The 23825-nt window shown below is 33.8% G+C and overlaps 1 protein-coding gene across 2 annotated transcripts in view; it reads right to left on the bottom strand.

Moving 5' to 3' along the window:
* Positions 1-23825, bottom strand: part of Rev3l (REV3 like, DNA directed polymerase zeta catalytic subunit) — a 169370-nt gene that overhangs the window by 138233 nt on the left and 7312 nt on the right. The window contains exon 1 of one of the 2 annotated variants that reach the window (XM_077802059.1): positions 21030-21065. The exons of the other annotated variant lie outside the window; for it this stretch is intronic. The gene's annotated coding sequence lies outside the window, so the exon portion shown is untranslated. Of the gene's footprint in view, positions 1-21029; positions 21066-23825 lie in introns of those variants that run through there. 2 annotated transcript variants of the gene reach the window in all.

Below are 23825 nucleotides of genomic sequence, written 5' to 3'. Positions count from 1 at the left end.
TAATTTGAAAGAAAAAACATATCAGGGCTATAATATCATCTGCTAATTTTTCCTTTTTGCCATTAGAAGTACTTACAATCAAGGTAATGTTTAAGGTATAACTTTCATCCTGTTTCTTACCCACAAGAATAGTGGTCAAAAAAAGATTTATGAAAGGCAGTGATTACCAAGAAGTCAAGCAACTGATCATCTGACCATTTTTAAGAGTTAACTGAAAACAACAAGATGGCAATGGGAAAATAACTAAGAAGCTATTAGAAAATGGCAAGTTGTCTTAGAAGAAAGAACTGAAACTTTAGGGCTGGGCAAAACATCTATGTGAAGAAAAATTAAAAAGTGTTAACCTGAATGTAGGTAAAATAAAAACAATTAAAAGTATTAAATTAATTTAGAAATTGGCATATTAAAATTACTCTTACAAAGCTTATAAAGAGAATCCCTTTTTAAAATATTTTCTGGTCTAGTTGTTCTAATAAAATTAGTGAGATACACCAATTTACCACACATTTTTACTGAACACCTAAGTATGGTAAAGGCTTTGTACAGGTAATTTGAATTTAAAAATAAACTCAATTTCTGTCTTTAAAGAGCTGGGGGCGGGGAGTGATTGGGACAACAAGTTACACTATAATACTTAACAAAGATGGAAATGAAACGTTTAGGGAGCCCAGAGAAGAAAGAAATTAATTGGAATATTGCTGTTAGAAAGTCTTCATCGATGCCTAGCATGCATAATGCCCTGAGTTCAATCCCTTGGGGAGTAAAGAAAGTCTTCATGGGAGTGATATTTGTATTAGGCATTAAAGAATGGATAGAAATTTGAAGGGAGTGATGGTGTGTGCCTACAGCTGCAGTACTTGGAAGACTGAAGTAAGAGGATCACTTGAAACTAGAAGTTCAAAGGCAGCTCTGGGCAACATGGTAAGATTCTTTAACCCCACTCCACCCTCCTACCAGCAAAAAAAAAAAAAAAAAAAAAAAGAATGGACAGCAATTTAAAAGGTTAAAAGGCACAAAGAGCAAAAAACAGAAGGAACAGTTTAAGCAAAGGAAGAAAATATATAGGATATTCATGGTAAAGAAAAACAAGAAATAAGCCTAGGAAAAAAGATTGGACATAGAATGAGAAAATCCTTAAATACCACATGAAAAGTTCATTAAAACAATTTTTTATTGTTTTTTTGTTTAATTTTGAGATAGGGTCTCATTAAGTTCCTGGGCTAGCTTCAAGTCTGTGATCCTCCTACCTCAGTCTCCCAAGTCCCTGGGATGACAAGCATGTGCCATTGTGTCTGGCAAGAAAGTTTATTTTTAACAGTGGAAATTCACATGATTTTGTGCTGTAGAGACATACCTAATCTAGGCTTTTACTATCAGATGGGCTTGTGCAAAAGTTAAACTTTATTTTAACAACTATGCTAACTCTTAGCTATCAATCCACCAATTCCTATGAGATTTAAAAAATCAGAATAAATTCTTTAGATGGTTAAATGCTAAAATTTTTAAGCAGATCCAGATGCTCAATGGTCAATATAATTATATACAAATAGTGACCATATAGTTTGCCATGAAAATGGGACTATCGAGAATAAAAGCAGGCTGTTATGGTTTGGATATGAGGTGTCCCTCCAAAGCTCCTGTACTAATGCAAGAATATCCAGAAACAAAATGATTGTAAAACTGATCCTAGTTTGGATGGACTAATTAGGTACTATCTATAGGCATGTGGGATATGGCTGGAGGAGATGGGTCACTGGGGGTATGCCCTTAAAGGGTTCATCTTCCCTGTGGCCCCTTTCCCTTTCTCTCTGCCTCCTGGCCACCATGATGGAGCAATGATCATCCACCATGCCCTTCTCTCATGATGTTCTGACTCACCTTGGGCCCAGAGCAATGGAGGCAGTTCATCATAGACTGAACCTCTAAAACTATGAGTCAAAATAAACTTTTCCTCCTCTAAATTGTCCTTATCAGGTATTTTTATCACAGAGAACTATTATTATGTTAATATAAATTAGTTGTAAAAACTCCCAAATCCTAAATCTTAATTTTTCTTCCTTAGATCCCCCAACTTCAGTGGGAATCCCCTGTGAAGTAGTGGGAGGATTTAGCATTTAATACTGAGATTAGTGGCTATGGCATTTAAAAGATAAGTACAATATAAAATATGAAAATAAATATACTCTTTTTATAGTAACTGAGACTTGAAAGATGAATAACTTCATGTAAATTTGTATGAGATTTCTCTACCTTAACTAATGAATGAAAACCATGGAGAGGAACTACTAACCTAATAAGCACATTTAGATTCAGATGGTATTTAGAAAATAAAACTAATTTTCAGCTATATTTACATCTAAAAGCATATTATGTTTTGTTTTAACATAGGACAGAGGCGAGAAGATCTGTGTTCATTGCTAAAATTACAAAAAATACTTCATAGTTTACAAAGACTTATGTGGGTGGTTCCAACAACTTGGCCTTTTAACCTCTTGCCAAAAACCATACTGCATATGTTCTAAATCACCAATAAACCCAGATGCCCTGTGTGAGGTACTTCAAATCCAACTTCCAAATGCTTGCTATTAGGAAATTCTTACAGAGAAAGAAGCAATCTCACTAACACTAAAACAAATTAATTAACAAACAAAACAATTCTATGCGCTTAAAATAGAATAAAATAGGAACTTCTAATCTAATGTTCGGACTTTGGAAAAGTAATTGGACCTTTTTTTAACTATTAATTCTGATCAAAATCTAAGACCCTATTAAAGAAGGTCCTGACATGGGGGGAAAAAAAAGAGTTGAACTTTTCATAGTAAAAAAAAAAAAAAAAAAAAAGTCACCCTATGTTAGAGGCTGGCAAACTATTTTCTTAGGACAAAAAGCAAATATTTTAAGATCTGGTAGACAGTCTCTATCTCAACTACTCAATTCCTATTGAAGCACGAAGACAGGCATACATAATAATATAATGAATGAGGGCCTATGATCCAACAAAACTTTACTATCAAATAAAGTTGGGGCTGGGGCTTAGCGGTAGCGTACTTGCCTGGCTTATGTGAGGCACTGGGTTAGGTTCTCAGCACCACATACAAATATCTAGATAGATGTCTATCAACAACTTAAAAAAAACAACAACAACAATGAAAAGGAAAAAAAAAAAAAAACCAGGGCTGGTGTTTAACTCAGTGGTAAAGCATGTGCAAAGTCCTAGATTTGCTAACCTCTGGAGTATAAGTTCTTTTGTATCCTTAGTGCCTTGGACAACTCCTGATACATAATATATGCTCTGTAAATGTTTATAGATGGATCATATTATTTAAATACTCAAGCTTTTGAGTATTGAAACTAGGTTCTTAAGTTAGTATGAGAATAACAGAAATTCTAAGTCCTTATTTCTAAATTTTTTAATTAAAAATATTTATTTTAATTGCATAATTAATCACAAAACATTATCACGTCAGTACTGACCTCTACTCATCTAGGACTACTATTAATTTTCTAACTCCTTGGCAATATTCACATTAATAAGTAATATGAATACCTAGTATTAGGACTAAAGCTAAATAGTCATATTGAGTACAAGCCAGAGTTAATGTCCTGGCAAATGAGAGCCACAGGCAAATGGGAAGAACCCTGTAAAGGAAACTTGTTTGCCAACAGGACTGGAAGAGAAGTTAGATCTATTTGTACCCAACAATGAAAATATATAAGATTTTGGGATCCTGTAGTAATAAATCTACTTTTTATTAGAGCTTTTTGGAAAAAGCATTTGTTCTTTACAACCAAATAATTCCTGACTAGAAAATGGAAACATAAAACATTTTGGAGATGATGGACGCCTATGCTAAATCTTTAAAAAATGAGTATGCAGGGCTCCTAATCTAGCTGAGATAATAAGAAATAGATTTTTACAGTTTTTAGACTTTGGACATTGGCCATGCAGGAACAGAAACAAAGTGAGCCCTTCTCCAATAGCTTCCTGCTTAGAGTTTCTACGGAGCAAAGGGAAACGGAAACCAGGTGGACATTGGCAATCTCCCTGAGTCAAGGAAACAAAGTTGGAAAGTCATGTTTGTTATAATTTGCCAGACAGAGTACCAGAGAGGAGAATTGCACAGAGTAGAGTATATCTTCAGAGGATTCCACTGAAGTCTTTACTAAAAATATCAGCACATACTTGTGAGGAAAAGAGGCAACTAGAAGTAAAGCCCAGCATTGAGACCAAATCACCTGCTGAACTCCCTATTTAACCTCACTTTACTTTTGTCTTCCACAATTATCATGAGAAGTACGTTTTTCTTTTACTACTATTTGGCAATCCCCTGGGGCAACTTACCCAAGCTAGCCAGTCCATTGTATAATATATCAGAAAATGCACGTAGGCAAACTAATCCTTGATTTAAAAAAAAAAAAAAGAGCTCAAGTAAATAATAACCTTTGTTCTTGATATGTGCAGAACTGAAAAGCACCTAAGACTAGTTGATTAGGATCACATATACATCATCTGGCCTACCTCCTGTGAGAAGGCACCCACCAGCCTGGGAACACCTATGAGCCACGGAAATAAACCACGTCTAAATCAGCAAGATGAACTTTGTGACAAGAATCCTTCATCCTCTCTTTTAGCTACTTTTCAAACAGACCTTCCTTGCCTCAACACCTTGTCTCTCAACTGAACTGTCCTGCTGTATGACAAATAGCTGTATTTGCATCCAGTAAAAAAGGAGCAGAGGGAACAATCCAAGGGGCTCACACTGTGTCAGGAATAATCTATTTCATCCAGAAGGAAAATAGCATATACCTCACAAGACTTCAGGTAGAATAATCATAAGGTTATTATCTCAGTGATGGGACAAAATTAGCCCTAAAGTTTCCTCTGTTCCCACCTAATCAAGCATAAAAATTCAGCAAAGTATTAGACTAATACTTTCTTCTAATACTCGAAAGTATTAGACTATTTCAAAATAATGCAGCAGAGTCCCATAATATAGCTCAAGAAATTTCTACACATATCCAGAACACAATAAGGTAAAAGTCATTGTCTAGTATCCAATGAAAGATGGCAGGAAAATAATCAAGAAAATATGACCCATAATGAGGGGCAAAAGTAACAATAAAAAACAAGCTACAAGGGCTGGGACTGAGGCTCAATGATAGAGTGCTTATCTAGCATGTGTGAGGCACTAGGTTCAATTCTCAGCACTACATAAAAATAAATAAATAAAGGTTCATCCACAAGCTACAAAATGATACAGATGATAGAATTAGTTAGCAAAGATATCAAAATAAACATAATGATAAGCTATATGTTCAAGAAAGTAGATGAATACTTTAAAACATCTTACGTAGAAAAAAGAATAATAAAAGGAATATAAATCAAAATTTATTTCAGAGATGAAAAATACACATTAAAGATGAAAAAATACAATGGAAAGTAAGAACAAACTGGAAATGTCAGAATTAAAAGATAAATGAACATAAAGACACAGTAACAGAAACTGTACAAAATTAAGCTCATAAAGAAGCTTGAAAAAAAATGCACAAAGCATCAGTGAACCATGTGACAACTTTAAGCAAACTCATATATAGTACATGTAATTTAAGTCCCTAGAATGGAATATAAGTGCTATATTTAACTATGAGGGGGGGAGAAGGTATGTATGGGCTTAAAGTGGCACATAATATAGCTCAAGAAATTTCTACACATATCCAGAACACATGGGCAAACTAACCCTTGAGGAAGAAAAAAATGAGAAAAGCTGTATATTTGGATCATTTTTTAAAAATTAGTGAGAGGACACAATTGTTGCTTTCTTTCTTTCCTTTATTTTTTGGTAGTAGGGATTGAACTCAGGGGTGCTTTACCCTTGAGCTACCTCCCCAGTCCTTTTTAATTATTTATTTTGTGACAGGGTCTCCCTAAATTACTGAGGCTAATCTTTAACTTGTGATACTCCTGACTCAGCCAACATGGTTGCCAGGATTGTGGGTTTGCACAACTGCACCCTATTGATTGTTGTACTGAAAAAAAAAATTAATCTCTCTAATGTTGGAGATTAAAAACAGAAAGCATGTTTAATAACCAGAAAGCAGGGTTCCAATATCTGCTTTTACTCAACTGGTTACTTACTCTGTTTTGGCTGGGAAAGGCAACCAGTCTATGTAATGTAGAGTGTAATCAGATGTTACCCCTAACAGTGGAATCAGATATTACCTATAAACTATCCCAGCTCACAAGACAAAGAACCAGAGAAGCTATTTCTTTATATTAAGTTTATCCTATATGGTGATAAGGCAAAAAGGAGACAGAATCATGAAGAGTTCTCAGACACAGGCCTACTTGAAAAATAAGAGATGCTCTGGACCTGAGCTAGAAGTTAGGCTAGTTCTGTTAAGGAGTCAGATCTCAGAGATCACCAAAAAAAGGAAGGGGGGGGGGGCGAGGAAAGGAGGGAGGGAGAAAAGCCAAGTAATAGAAAGGAGAAGAAAAAGAGTGGGTACAGTCTAGTTCAGAATGCATAATATACTACAAGTTGAGCTAAAGAACATTCATTCAAACTGGTTTTGTCCCTCACATTTACACAAATTGATCGTTTTCTAACTTCTAGACTGTAAAATCCCTAACAAAAGACATTCTACTTCATTCACAATCCCCTTAGGTTGGATTCACACAAATCTGTGTTCACTAGTAACTCAGAAAATGACTGAAAGAGGGCCTTCAGATATACATCTGATTGGCTTAAATGTGAAAGCGTCTGAAAAGAGCAATTATACCTATGCAGATACCAACTATTACCAGGAAGTCAGAAATGAAAATCCTAGGGCACAAAATAATTGAGTTGCATCACATTTTGCCCATATTTAAATCAAAATTGACCAATTACCAGAAGTTTTATAAGCCACATCAAAGCTAGAAAGGCCTGACAAAATAATCTCCATTAATATTTTTTAAAAGAGGTACCTACTAATAACTTAGAAATCTGAATATTTTAAACTTCAACCTCTTGAAAACAGAGAGTATAAGACTTCAGTAAGAAAACATGAGAAAAAGCATTTGTGGTCTTAGGTTAGGCAAATAGTTCTTAGGTCACAAAAAGCTCAGTTTATTGTTGTTGAATCATCAACAACAATATACTGAACTTCTAAAGTTAAAAGCTTTTACTCTTCAAAAGATATCACTAGGAAAATGAAAAGACAAGTCATAGATTAGAGAAAATATCTGAAAAACACCTGCCTTTATCAGGATCAAATCCAGAAGACATAAAGAATATTTTCAACTCAATAAAACAAACAACTTAGTTTTTTTTTTTTAATTTTGATACTGCACCAAAAGATTGTGAATGGCAAATGAGTACCTAAAAAGATGTTCATCCTAGTGTGCATGAAGCCCTGACTTCAATCCTCAGTAAGCACACATGTGCACCCATATACATACACAAAAGATATTCGGTATCTTTTATTCGTTATCTTTTGTCCTTAGGGAAATGAAAATCAAAACCACAATGAGATATCATTACATTTCCACTAAAAATAATATATCTTAAAAGGTCTAAATATAACCAAATGTTGAGGAGGGGAGTGGAGAAAGGAGATCTCTCATGAATTGGTAGAGCAAATGCATATGTTACAGCTACTTTGGGGAAAAGAAGTCTGGTAGATTCTTATGAAGTAAACTTATCCTATGGTCCAACCATCCCCCTCCTAAGTATGTAAGAGAAATGAAAATATATAATCACATATAGATTCATACAGAAATATTCAAGGCAGCTTTATTTATAATTCTAAGTAGAAATAATTAAAATATCAACCTAGTGAATGGTACATATACAAAATGGAAAACCACTCAACAATAAAAAGGAATATGTTATGGACACATTCAACAATATGGAAGAAGATATAAATAACTACATCCTATATGCTTCCATTTATATGAAATGCTAGAAAACCCAAAACTATAGTAATTAGTGTTATAGCAGATCAGTAGTTGCTAGGAGTCAGTGGTGAGGAGGGAGTTTTGACTGAAAGGTTCACAAGGAAGCTTTTTAAAAGGATGACAGACCATGTATATATATCATGACTGAATATATTATAATCCACTAATTGGTAGGTTTTAGTTTTTAAATTATACCTCAATAAAACAGATTAAAAAAAAGAACAGAGGAATGAACACATTTGTCCTTCATATTACTTGTCATCGATTAGGATGTATTAATACTTGACAGAAAAGTGCAACAAGTAGGAAAGTAGAGATATGAAGATCATTGGCAAGAAGAAGAGAGAGCGAATGCATATTATTGATGGCACATTATTATTTCTCTTTTGACTGGAATGACACAGTTAAAGGAGAAATAGTAATATACCATTCTCAATATGTATTTCCCTTTGTGTGGTTTTAGTTAACTGCAATCATGGCCTGAAAATGCTATGTGGAAAATTCCAAAAATTAACAATTCATTAAGTTTTAAATTTCACACCATTCTGAGTAGGACAGTGAAATCTTACACTGTCCTGTCCTGCCCATTAATCATCTATGTGTCTAGGCACCCACAATGTATCTCTAACCCACTCATTTGTCACTTAGTAGCCATCTTAGACATTGTCAGATTTGTAGTACTTGTATTCAAGTAACCCTTATTTTACTTAATTACTGCTCCAATGTACAAGTACAGTGATGCTGGTTATTTGGAATGACACTGAGAAACTATAAAGAACTTCCTGTAAGATGTGAAAGTACAATAAGATATTTATTTTGAGAGAGACATTGTCTACATAACCTTTATTATAGTATATTGTTAGAATTGTTCTATTTTATTATTATTGTTAATCTCTTACTGTGTCTAATTTACAAATTTAAACTTTATGAGAGGCATGTATACATAGGAAAAAAATATAGTTTATATACAGTTCAGTACTATCGTGGTTTTGGGCATCCACTATGGGTCTCAGGATATATTCCCCACAGATAAAGGGAAAATACTGTATTCAATAGCATATATGCTTTAAAGAAAAAAAGCAGGAACCAGAGTTATTTTTTTAATATTTTTTTAGTTGTCAATGGACCTTTATTTTTATGTACTTAAACACGGTGTGAGAATTGAATCCAGTGCCTCACACATGCTAGGCAAGTTAGCCATAAATCCAGCCCAAGAGTTATCTTTAATTCATGAAGATGTAACAGGCTCATTGAGATTATCTACAAAAAAAAATACTTAGAATATGAGATGCTTAATATTTGCTCACAAATATCTTCTACTTGGTTAGGAAGTTAATTCTAAGCAGGAAAATTTAAAAAGGCCTTTTGACCTCATAAAAGTTATTGATGGCACATTATTATTTCTACTTTTGACTGGAATGACACAGTTACAGGAGAAATAGTAATATATCATTCTCAATATGTATTTCCCGTTGTGTGGTATTAGTTAGCTGCAATCATGTTGGAATCTCATAATAACATTCTCCATTTTTTACAGCTATATACTAGTTAGTGGCAAGTGACCATCACATCAATTATAAATTTTAATTACTATTTATAGTATCACAAGAATATTTTCTTTCAATGTTATGTTTCCTTTTTCATAAATTCTCTTAATCTTACTACTTCCTATAGGCTTATTCTATAAATTTAATATAATTCCAAATATATTTAAAAATCAAGTAGTACCATGTCAAAACACAATTTAACAATAAAGCAAAACATGTAAGAAACTATAGAGAACACAAAATTTATGATTTTAATGTTTTCTGAGTATATGATTCACTCACATTGTTGTGTAACCACCATCACTAACCATTTCCAGAACTTTTCCATCATAGAAAACTGACATTATACCAATTAAACAAGAAATTAGCATTCCTCATCCTCCCAGCCTCTGGTAACCTTGACGACTCTAGGTATCTCACGTAAGTAGAACCATATATTTACCATTCCTTCGCAAGTTCTTTTCTATTTTTTACTGCACATCTAGGAACAAAATTCTAAGGATACAACAACTGGCAGCACATTGATCTGCCCTCAAGAAACTCAAACTCTAATACGGAAGCCAGACCAAACAAAAAAAACCAACAAAACTCTCAAACAGATGATATTTGCTCTAACAGATGTACAAAGTTTAACAGTAGTACTAAGGCCTGATTAACTGAAGAACATCAAGAGAGGCTTTGTAAAGGAGGTGATATCTCAGGGTTAGTCTTGCAGTGTAAAGAATTAACCAAATGGAAAAAGTCATTCCATCCATAGGAATGACATTCACGCCAGGCACAGTGGCACAAGCCTGTAATCCCAGCAATTTAGGAGGTCGAGGGAGGAGGATTGTAAATTCAAGGCCAGACTTAGCAACTCATCAGGACCCTCAGCAACTTAGCAGACCAGCCAAGATCCCTGCTTTCCTTTAGTTATCAGCATACACAAAACCTTGAGCATTTGAGCCAAAGCAAACAGTTCAGACTGAAGGCCCAAATGCTTGGGGAGGGAGTAAAAGATGAGACTGAAAATTTAGCCATGTGCCAGATCATGAAAAAGCTTATCATCTAGAGTCTTACTTTAAACTTCACACGGTATGAGAATCATCATACTTGTCAGAAGTACATATTCCTAGGATAATCCCAAATGTTTTTATCTTTTATATCTGAGGTGGATTCTAGGTATTTATATTTTTAATGATAACTCTATATAATTCTAAGACATCCATGGACTACATTTTGGGAAATAACTAACAGAGGAAACTAATGATAGCTTCAAGCAGAAGAATAATATCAGTAGAATATACGATTCCATCTATTTTTTGGTCCTAAAGTAATAAATATTTTTATTTTAAAAAGTACAAAAAAGCTAGGGAAATGCAAATCAAACCTACATGGAGATTTCATCTCACACTAGTCAAAATTGCAGTCATCAAAAATATAAACAATAATTAATGCTGGATGGGATGTGGAGGAAAAAAAAACACTTTTACAGTGTTGGTGGGATTACAAATTAGTACAGCCACTATGGAAATCAGTATGGAGGTCTCTCAAAAGACTAAGAATGGAACCAACATATAATCCAGCTATAGCACTCCTTAGTATTTATCCTAAAGAATTAAAGTCATCATACTAGAGATACACGCATACCCATGTTTATAGCAGCACAATTCACAATAGACAAACTACAGAACCAGCCTAGGTGTCCATAAACAAATGAATGGATAAAGAAAATGTGGTATATATACGCAATGGAGTTTTATGCAGCCATAAAGAAAAGTGAAATTACATCATTTTCAGGAAAATGGATGAAACTTGAGGCCACTGTGTTAAGGAAAATAAGCCAAATGCAGCGGGGAGTTGTATGTGTTCTCTCATATATGGAAGCTAGTGAGGAAAAAAGAAAAGAAAGGTGGGGCAGCCCGTGGTGATCTCAAGAAAATCAAAGGGAGATCAGAATACAGAAAAGGGACCAGGGGAAGGAAGAAGAGAGAAAATGGGGAAATACTGAGAAATGATATTGGCCAAATTATACTGCTATGTTGTGCGCATGTACAACTATGTAACAATAAATCCCACCATTGTGTATTACAATAATGTACCAATAAAAAAGGTGGGGGGAAAAGTACAAAAAAGGAAAATTTCACTCACCTCTGCCACCTAGACATAAGTACTTCACATTCTGGTTTGTATTATTATTTTGTCCATGTGTTTACGTTACATACATTTTTAAAAAGAAGAACCATACGGTACAGACTATTTTGAAGTCTGTTCTTCATTTAGTCATAAAAGGGAACATTTTTTTCTTTCCTATTCTAAGACTTTTGATGACTGCATAACAGACTATATGTACCATACAGATATAACTCACCCCTCATCTTTGAAAACTAATTTCATAGTAAAAATTAGTTACTTTTCACCTATATTCCTATATTGTACCACTGTTGATATGTCAACATTTGAATAAAAACTGAGTTTTATAAAGATCACTTTTATGACAATACAAGGGCTGAATTTGAAGAAGTAAGTTGGAAGCAAGTTGGGAGGGTATTAAGATGGTTTCAGCCTCAAGCAGAATGAACATATGGCATTTGGTTGTTAATTGATGGGACTGAAGCTGTCATGCTAAGTGATATAAACCAGTCTCAGAAAAACCAAAGGCCAAATGTTCTCTCTGAGATGTGGATGCTAACCCATAACAAGGGAGGGGAAGTATAGGAGTTCACTGAATTGGACAAAAGGGAATGAAGGGAGGGGTGGGAAGAAGAAAGAGAGTAGAATGAATTGCACATGATTTTTCATTGTGCATATGAACACATGACCAGTATACCTGCACAAGAATGGGATAAAAATTGGAATGGTTTGCTCTCCATATATGCATAATATGTTAAAATACATCCTAGGGTCATGTGTATGTAAAAAAATAGATTTAAAAAAGGAGAAATAATTTATATAGGTTTTATATTCAAATTAACATATTTTATGCTGTCAGTGATGAGAAATATAATAATGTTTTCTGATAAATAAAAAGAATCAGTATTTGCATATTTTCCTTTCCCAGAATGTTTATGAGTAATATTCCATTGTGTATATATACCATACTTTCTTCATCTATTCATCTGTTGAAGAGTACCTAGGTTGTTCCAACAATGTGAATTGTTAACATTACTCTATTACACACTTAAAATGGCTAAGATGTTATTTTAAAGAAATTACTATTTTATTTTTAAGTATCATTTAAGAAAATTTATTCCTAACTGAAAATTATAGATTTAAAATGCCAACATATTTTAATACAAAACAACTATTTACATATCTAACTTAAGAATGTTCAAATGGCATTACAAAATGGGATACTTAATAGAGCTTGGGACTATAAAATAAAATATGCAATAAGCCTGTCAAAAAAAATAAAAAAGATGGTTTCAGCAAAAACAATGAGATCTTGGATTGGCACGTACAGTTCAGTAATAAAGCACTTGCCTATGATGCAGGAGGCCCTGGGTTCAGTCCCCAGCTTTGCAAACAAATAAGTTTATAAAATCTCAGTTAAAGTAATGACAATGGAAAGAACAGAGAATAAATTAGAAAGTCCACATTCTATACATAGGGGTTGTCATCTGCTCAAGATTACATACAAAGAGCTGTGTGTGAGGCACACACCTGTAATCCCAGTTTAATTGGAAAGCTAAAGCAGGATTACATTTTGGAATCCAGCAACTTAGTGAAATGGTGCCTCAAATAAAAATATAACAAAAAGGAACTGGGGATGTTTCTCAATGGAAAAACAACCCTGGATTCAATCCCCAGGAACACACACAAAGAAAAATTAAATAAGAAGAAGTAATTCTTCTATAGTAAGCATTTTCCAAAGGCCTATAATGTATCAAAGAATAATTAATGAAAAAAGTGTATTAGAATGAAAAAATATTATACATTTTTACTTTTCTTGTGTATACAGGGTGGGCATAGGATTAGGGTTCCAATTACATTTAGTCTTGGAGATAGTAGGGATCAACTGCAAGGCCTCACATATGCTAGCACTCTACCACTGAGCTACACCCCCAGGCCCAAGAGTCTTCTTTTTTATCAGAGGAAAACTGATTCCCTATTCCCATTCTAAATTGCAAAAGCTGAGCTGGAAAGAGCCATAGTTGTTAACAGAACTCTACACTCTGTTCTCAAATATGTGCTGAGGATGTAGTGGGATTTTGACATACTAAACAAGAAAATACCCATGATCAGGTTTACTTCAATTTTTAAAAAGAATCTGTATGTACTGGGCTTTCTGCCAAAAAAAAATAAATGTTCCATGCATTTGGCTCTGTCTCTCTTTATGTGGCTCTTCTCCAATATCAATCTGGAGATATCCCCATTTCAAACTCTGCCAGCTGCTGAAAGTTGGTCAAACAAAACATTTTCCTCTGTGAAAGAACATAATATAAGATGACAAGGAATCACATTAGGTGAAGCTGAGGCTATATAAAATGCTTATAATGAACAAGTTCCACACCTATTCCACAATATTAGGCTTCGAATTTTAAATGTAAAGTTTTTTATTAAAAACTTTCAGACACTTGAATTGGAGACATCCAAAGATTCTCTATTTTGTAAATGTGACACAATTTAGTTGATGTAAATTTTAAAAATTAGAAACACATCATTTTCCTATTGAGATTGCATTCCTATTTAACTACTATATTAAACTAAGTACATCTAATTTGAAAATCTGAAATCTGAAACTTTGTGAGTACCCACCACATGATGCTCTAAAGATTTTAGAGCTCTTCAGGTTAGTATTTTGCCTGCAATCATCTCCTTAAAAAATATGCAATAAAGTTGCCAGCATCTGTGAAATTCATGGCAAGTTAACTTCACAGTTCTTAAAATAATAAACCATGTAAATACTAACCAAAACAAAGCAGGATGATCTATATTAATAATAGACATGGAAGACCTAAGATCAAGGAATATTATCTTCTTGACAAGGGATAGAGATGTCATTTCATGAAGAAAACATAAAGATCCTAAATATATACAGACCTAACAAAAGCATCAAATTAAGAGGTTAAAAAAAACCCTGACAGAACTGAAAATAGAAATAGACAAATCTGTAAGTTGAAGATATCAATATTCGTCTCATGGTATTAGATAGAACAAGTAGGCGATATATAGAAAAAGTCAATCTTACTACTCATTGAAAAATACACAAATTTACAATAAGATGTTTTAAGTCAAGAATTAAATAAAGTCTGATAATTCTAAATGTTGGTAAAGATGTGGAACATCTGAAATTCATACACTGCTAGTGGGGTACAGCTTGGTACAACCTCTCTGGAAAACATTTTGGCATTATTTAATAAAGTTAAGTATGCAGTATGTTTATAATTTAAAACTCTTATTAAGAAGACATAAAAAATCCAGATTTACTCACCAAACATTAAAAACGAAAATAAATTTTAAAACCATATAACAGCCAGGTATGATGGTAGACACCTGTAATCCCAGCTACTTGGGAAGCTGAGGTAGGAGGATAACAAGTTGGAGGCCAGGCTGGGAACTGAGCGAGACCCTGTCTCCAAATAAAAAATAAAAAGGCTAGGGGGATGTAGCTCAGTGGTAGAGCACTTGCCTAGCATGTTTGAGGCCCTATCCTTGGTATAAAAAACAAAAAAAAGAAAAAACATGAAATACGGGTATAATACCATTAGGCCTAATTAGACACTGAGATACACGTGACCCAAAAAGGACACACTAGACATTATACTTCCTAGTAAGATATAAAACATGAAACAACATGCCAATAGGGCAGTGTCATTCAGAAGTCCTCACAGCAATTCAGGGGCTATTTTCTTTGGCCACCTCAAGTTGGTAGCTCAAGTGTAAGAGAATGACAGCACAAGGACTGGTACAGTAGCTACTCTAGCTTAGAAGTACCAAATAGTAATCAGTCTCTCTAGCCCCACAGACACAGCTTTTTGAGCCTCAGCAACAGACTTGCTCAACTACAAGACTTATCATACTCAGAGAAACTCAAAAGACATAAGCTCCTACCAATATTTACAGTTTAACCTCAGTTTTTATGTAATTACGAGTCACTTCTTCGATAAACAATGAATGGTACTTGGTTATACAAATGACAATCTACCTTATCAGGTTTTCTTTTTTCACATCCCCAGCCCCTTTTTTATGTTTTATTTTGAGACAGGGTCTTGTTAAGTTGCTTAGAATCTCACAAGTTACTGAGATTGGCTTTCAACTTAAAATCCTCCGGCCTTAGCCTCTCCAGCTGCTGGGATTAAGGTGTATGCCACGGTGCCCAATCCTTATAAGGTTTTCAAGTGAATAAAGCAAGAAAGTTAACCTAAGGCCAAAAGTGCCCAAGGAGAAAAGCTAATGTTAGCCCTTAAAACAAATAAGGAGGTTCAATTTAGAAAGATACTAAGCTAAATACCTATTGATTTAATTCCTTGAATCTAAGATGTCAATGATCATAAATCATCATTAATTTTTGTACTAGAAAAGAAAAAGCATTGTTAATAAATATGATACTCCATTGGTTATAAAATAATCCAACTGCTAAGATTTAAAAAGAAACTGGGGGGCTGGGGATATAGCTCAGTTGGTAGAGTGCTTGCCTAGCATGTACCTAGCTTGCCTGGGTTCAATCCCCAGTACCACAAAAAAATAAAAACTGGGGAAGGGGATTCAACAAAATACAGAATAACCCTTCTTTCATTTTTTTCAGTAACATACTTAAGATATATAAACCTACTGTCTATCTTAGAGATGTAGTTTACTCTACTAGAAACAAGTCCCCTTTACTTTTTAAGATATCATAGGTTGAACTCTCTTTCTTCATTTATTCTAAAAACACAACACTCAATTTTAACATAACTGATGGAGTATATCTTCTTCCATCCAGGGATATTAAATTAGTTTCCATAAAAATAAATAAATTAGTTTCCATTTCTGACTAAATTACCTACAGTCTTAAGGACCTTCACAATCTGGAAGCTGTCCTGAAATGCCCAGTTTTTGTTGTTGTTGTTGTTGTTTGTTTTTAAGTGTCTCAGGTTATCTCAGGTCTGTACACACTAGAGAACTGAGTTATAGTAACAACAAGAAAACAAAGCTCAATGCAGTATAGGAACACTGGATGAATGTTTCCATCTGACTGAGCTGCAAGATCACTAGCTCTATAAATCAAAAACGAAGATGGCCAAGCAGACTTTGCATTTCCTATCTATTGGCAAATACTAGGCCTAGATAGCCTCTTGTTCATAGACAGATAACACAGAATGGGACTTACACAAACATTCAACAGCACAGAGAAGTCAACTTTTTAAAAATGCCAAGGAAAATAATTAGTGATAGTAAACAGAAGAAATGTAGAAAGTATCTCCTGTGTGTTCTCAAAAAGATACAAGAGAATAAAGTTTCGGTGAAATATCTTTTATAAAAATGATAAACTGAAAAATGGCTGAAAGGACTAAAAATACAGACATATACAGACTAAGGTATAAGTGAAACTCTAAAACTAAATAAATAAATAAAAATAAAAACAATTAGGGGCTGGGGCTGGGGCTCAGCGGTAGAGTGCTCGCCTGGAATGTGCCAGGCACTGGGTTGGACCCTCAGCACCACATAAAAACTAAATAAATAAAATAAAGATACTACTTTTCTAAAATATGAAGAGCTCAACAAGCAAAGACCAAAACTCTCAGCAGGAAAATGTGTAAAAGATAAGCAAATAGTATAATGAAAAAGAAACATAAATGCAACTAAAGCATATGGAAGGACTCACTTAGAATAAAAGAAATGCAAATTAAAACTACACTGAAATCCATGTTTTTACCTATTAGATTGGCACTGATCAAAACATTTGAGAATATAATCTTGAACACATGGAAAGTCTCATATTTCTGGAGGGAGTACAGATTAAAATAACCTCTGTATTAACAGTTTTTGTCATTTGAAAAATTCTGTATAAAATGTTTTAAAATGTAGCATACAAGATATATTCAGCCTAGTGTGGGGTACTGGTCATTTTTAAAAAACTACTACAATTATCTACTTTTACAAAATTTTATTTATGTAATGAAGCAGAATATTGATGATGAACACAATAGTCTTGGTCCACCTGCTGCTCACCTTCAAACCTTATTGTTTGTGCACTTAGTGGTACTCAAGTAAATATCTGTAGATTGAATTGGACCAGGAATGATGTGGAAGGATGATAAGAATGAAATAAAAATAAGAACATGAATTAAGTAAATTTATCTGACTCATTTAATAAACTGTTTATATAAACACTACTAGCTGGCAGTACAGCTCAATGGTAGAGTTGTTTCTCTAGTGTGCAAAGGCCTGGATTCAATTTTTGGCACCACAGGGTGGGGCAGGTGCTTCTCATTTAGGAGGACAATGTCACTTGGACAAATGCTTCCTGAAAAATGAGTCAGCTGGCAACTGTAGTATAATAGATAGCTGCAGTAATATCTCCCTAATTAGTCACACATACCCTTAGAAAACCCCTCCCATACCAAATCTGGGATATACCTGTAATTTGCTTTGGTCCATGGAACAAGAGAAAAATATATGGGGCTTGCTTTCACTTGCTACTCCTATACACCTTAGTACTGCCTCCAGGTGAAGGAGCCACAGCTAGCCTACTGGAGAAACATGACCCTCTATCACCCTAGCCAACAGCCATCAAATTCCAGATCTATGAGTCTCAAACTATCCTAGATCAATCATTATCACCCAGCTGCCCTATGAGTTGAATGCAGCCATATAAACAATCTCAAAGTTTGTTTAGCAGAATGCTGAGTCCAGCCCAGAATCATAGGCTAACAAACTGACTATTGCTTTGTATACTAAGTTTTGGGGAGTTTTGCCTCAGCACCACATAAAAATAAAGATGTGGTGTCCGCCGAAAACTAAACAATAAATATTAAAATTCTCTCTCTCTCTCTCTTAAAAAAAATTGATAAAAGTGGTGAGGAGAATAAGACTGGTATTCAAAGTAATGACTTGCATTACCTGTTCTTTTTGTTGTTGTTATTCTTTTTTTTAAGTTCACAATGAGAATACAGTTATCCTGAGGATTAGTTCTAGGACCACCCCCACAGATGTTCAAATTCCTTATATAAAACGGCATACTATTTCCATATAACTTATACATAGACTTCCATATACTTTAAATCATTTCTAGGTTATTTATAATACTAATATGATGTAAATGCTATGAAATAGTTATTATACTCTAATGCTTAGGAAATAATAACAAGAAAAATAAGTCTGTACATGTTCAGCACAGATATATTTTTTCCAAAATACTTCCCATCTGAGGTTGCTTTAATCCCTGGATACAGAACCTGTGGATGTGGAAGGCTGATGGCATGTTCATATACCACTTGTTTAATTACACTAAACTTATAAAAATACTTTAGATTGAGTTAAAGTCCCCCAATCACCTTGTAAATATATATGCATAAAATAATTCAGCCCAAATAAGAAAAGGAATTTGAAGAGACAGTAATATTCCATTTTAGGGGAAAAATGCAGCATAAGAAAGTAGTAGGGTATTATCACAAAACAAATGTGAATAAGAATATATTTCTGGTTACTGTCACATCTCAGCAATGGCTATTATTAAATTATTTAAGTGTCAGAAGATACATATCTCAGATTTTAGTTCTCTGCTCCTCCTGTTAAGATGGGTAATGACCTAATACATGTTTTCTCATTTAATTCTCTCATGCTATGAGGTAAATATTATGCTAATAACTTAGGAGAAAGTTAATTAACCTCTCCATGCCTTATTTCCTCAAGTGTAAAATGGGGATAAACAGTACCTATTTCACAGAGCTGTTGTGAATATTAAGTCACTTAGAAAATGGCACACAGTAAGGGCTCAATAAATGGTCTATTACTTCTACTAATAATATGACATAAAATTAAGGTATTTAAATAAATAAATAAATAAATGCCATATATTAGCTATTTATTTACCAGTACTGGGGATTAAACCCAGGGTCACTCAATCACTGAGCTACATTTCTAGCCCTTTTTAGTTTTTATTCTGGGATAGGATCTCACTAAGTTGCCCAGGCTGGCCTTGAACTTTTAATCCTCCTGCCTCAGCCTTCCCAGTTACTGGTTATTATAGGCATGTGCCAACAAACCCAGCTTATGGCTTTATATTTTAAAAGCCCTAAGCATCAACCAAGGTCTGATACATCAAATCTTTGGAAATCTTTCTGACTTCATGAAAAAACATTAAAAGATGATGTCATTAAAAAGCAAAACAAGGGCTGGGGCTGTAGCTCAGTGGTAGAGTGCCTGCCTCACACGTGTGAGGCACTGGGTTCGATCCTCAGCACCACATAAAAATAAAAAATATACTGTATCCATCTATAACTAAAAAAAATTTTTAAAAAAGCAAAACATAACCTGGGAATATATATAGAAAAAAATACGGTGAAAACAGTTGAAGCTCTAAGCAATCATGAATCGTTTGGCGTATACCCCACAATTCTAAATAGCTTTAAAAATGAAAGACTTCAGTTTTGTGTGTATAATAAATTTACAAAGATAAAAACAAGAGGAGAACAATAAGTCCCTATTGACACATCACCTCTACTGTGGCATGTGGCACACACACTTTCCATGTGTTCTATCATTATTTTCAAATAAGGCGTTACGATGAATTTGGAAAATAAGGTTCTTTTTAGAAGAAACATTAACTAAACTACAAAAATGGAAAACCATGGTTATTCCTTGATTAATGATTTAACACTATTCTTTTTTAAAGCAAGTCAGACCTGGACACTTCTCTGCATATATAAAAAATATATATAGTTTTAAAAAGCTGGGCCTAAATGAGCACTCATTTAAAAAACAAAAAAGTTAATTTTTGAATCAGAGTTAAAGAGGTAATTGCTTAGACTATAGTTATATGAGTAACTGTCCAACTATAAAAATCCTTATCCCACAATGTACAGGGGTTTTAGTTTATAGTAATGTGAGGAATAAATAAACACAAAAATTTCACTTTTCATTTCAATTGAACTCAAACATTTTAAAGAACACTTAGTACATATATGAGGTAATACAGTGAATTCTGGACAGAAGGATAAAAAAGCAACATTTAAATTACTATATATGTCAGACATCTGCTGATTACCTTTCTCAATTATAATAATCCAGTGAAAAAGAAATTATTAAAACTCATTTTACAGAGGAAATTAAGGCATATAGAAGTAAAATAACTTTTCCAGGTCACTCAGCAATAGAAGGCAGCGGAATGGAGGCTTATTAGGACTACAAACGAACAATATTCAGGATAATAAATCCTTTAGCAATGTGGAAGGGAGGTAGGACTTAGAAAACCAATCAGACAATAATCTTTTGGGAGTGGGAAAGGAGACACAGAAGCTTTAAATAGAGTTGGATATCTGAGTTTTCACTTTATGGATGAGTAGGATATACCAACTGCAATGCCAAGGATCACCCCACCCCCCTCACCCCCAACATATTAACCAAAATAAATTACTTACTTGAAATTGAGAAAAACAATTTTGAGAGAAATCTTCCTCAGATATATTATTCCATAGTTTTAAAACAAATAATATGATGACAGTTTAATTTTTAGGTTGCTTTTATGTGGCTTGTCTTGGTTTTTATTCTGAAATGAAATTTAGATTAGTCATTTTCTTGTTCTGAGAAACTAGGAGTATGCCAACATGTTTTAACTTCACATTCTTTCACACATCAACATGTATTCTTACAAAGTCTTTCACTTCACAACTCAAAACAAAATCTAATTTAATATATAAATTACTTTGAAGTGTAAATATAATATGCAAAATAAAATATTCATTTCTTGTTATAATCCTTGGTAAATGTAATAAATGGAAGAAAAATATAAAACTTTTGTAAACTGTTATATATTTGACAAAGCATTTTTGAGGTAATACGCCTTCTTTTGAGTTATTTATATTGTAAATGCTCTCTGAATCCAAAGAAAATTAAGTTACTGCCCCCAAGGAAACTGATTTCAAATTAGTATTTCCCAAAATTATCTTTAAAAAAAAACTTGGCATATGTATATATTTATAGCTATATAAATATATATATATATATTATTTTCCCATTGACAGTTACTACCATTGTTCTCAGGATTTACTTTGCTAGGCATATATTCAATTTCTGCTGCAGAAAACAGTCCAGTTTGCTAATACTAATTAAGCAACGAAATACGTTTTATTTTAAAAATGAAATATTTAAAAATTTACAGAGAATTAGAAGAAACACAAAAAATCATCTGGAAAAAAATGAGGGGTTGGGGAGGAAGCACCCAAAAATTTTAAAAGAGACTGTCATTAAGAGAGTCTTTAGTTTTGTTAAAAATTGTCTTTATTCTCAAAACTAAATCCACATATTTAGACAATGGATTTCCTTCTAATTGTCTAAGAAACCTATTCTTGTCTAAGCTATATTTACCTGGAAATCACAAGTTAACTTAGTCTTATCCAAAGTTCATTGCACTTTACACCTCATTATTTCCTTTCTTATTAACCAGTGTGGTATTAAAATGTCAGCTAGGTACCAAAGTGACATACCCCCAGCATATTTCTTCTCTCAATCAGTGTAAGTATTTCTTTGAAAAATCTAAGGACAATGGCAACATTCTCTGAAATCTACTACACTTGAACCCAACCTATTTAAGGCTAATCCTGATTCAGTTTTCACTTACATTAGCTTTAATTGAACAAATTCTAATCCAATCAAAAAATAAGATGAAAGACTTAATTAGAGCAAAGGAATCTGAAAGGTCAGTAGAATTCATTTTTGTTTACATCTTGCCTCATTTCCTCTTGTCATCTTTTATTATCCTTTTCTTTAAAAATACAGCTACAATCATCACAAAATGAATCTTATATAATCCATTTTATAAGAATATGTTAATCACTATTAGACACAGAGGCCCATGAAGATTCCTAAACTATGTAACTATGTATGTGCAGTTCTTTTAAATAACTTCTCCAGGGTTCTTCAGTTTTGTCTTTTTTTTTTTTTTTTTTTGTACTAGTGATTGAACCCAAGGGTTCTTAACATCCCCAGCCCCTTTTTTAATTTTCTTATTTTGAGACACGATCCTACTAAGTTGCTTAGGGCCTCACTAACTTGCTGAGGCTGGCTTTGAATTTTCGATCCTCTTTCCTCAGCCTCTCAGCCTCCGGGATTACAGGTGTGCTCCACTGTTCTTGACTTTTTTATCTTTTAATTATCATCAATGCCTTCTTCCAATATTTCCTTAGGTTTGGGGTGCCAGTGTGAGGCAGTGAGAGCTGAGAGTCAAGGTCCACAATTTTCAAATCCAGACCCAAACCTACCAACTACTGGACACTGGAAAAATCCTTGAGCCTGCCTATATAGAATATTTATCTATTTTTTGTAGAGGGTTTGACTAGAATGGTGTTTCTTTACCTTTTTTTTTTTTTTTACATTGTAACTAACAATTTGTTCAGCACCTTGGACAAGAGGACATGTGGAAGCATCTACATGATGCCTGGTTAAAAAATATATCATATTTTCTTCATGTAATTACAGAAGAAAAGTTTAAAGTATTAAGATAGATATATTTGACCTATATAATGCTGAAATTCATAATAATATGAATGAATGAATGAAATTTAAGTGTAAACTATTTCTTCCCCTGCCTCCCCCCCGAGTACTGGGGATTGAACCCAGGGTCATTCTACCACTGAGCTACATACCCAGGCCTTAAAAAAAAAAAAAAAAAATTAATTTGAGACACATCTCACTAAATTGACAAGGCCTTGAAATGTGAACTTGCAATACTCCTACCTCAACCTCTCTAGTCACTAGGATTACAGGTGTGAGCCATCGCGCCCAGCTTAAATCCAAACATTTTCACATTAAGAACAATATTTCAAAACAAAGATGGTTTATTTTTGCAGAACACACATACTCTAACTGATTATTATATGTTATTTATTATCATATTATTTGACTTGCACCAAGTTAAAACAGTACATCAATTGCACATTATGAGCAGGATCCAATAGATGTGAATACAGACAGGCAGGTCTAGGGCTGGGCCTATCCCAAAGGCACCCTCACTCCTCCCTTACGCTCATCATCCATGGGCTGCACCATGAATTGAATAGCATGCTGCTTAGGCACCTGGGACTACAAACTCTAATAACCGTTCCACTATCTTATTTCCACAAGAGGCAACTGCAATCTTTGGCTGGCTGAGGTAAATCCTAATTAGTAAAACACCTCCTTCGATGAACTTAAAATATCAAAAAGAACAGAATGGCTGT

Source organism: Urocitellus parryii, chromosome 8 (genome assembly GCF_045843805.1).
Source record: "Urocitellus parryii isolate mUroPar1 chromosome 8, mUroPar1.hap1, whole genome shotgun sequence".
Lineage (NCBI taxonomy): Eukaryota > Metazoa > Chordata > Mammalia > Rodentia > Sciuridae > Urocitellus > Urocitellus parryii.
The sequence above is the reverse complement of the archived record's forward strand: the minus strand, read 5'-3'. Positions and strand labels throughout refer to the sequence as shown.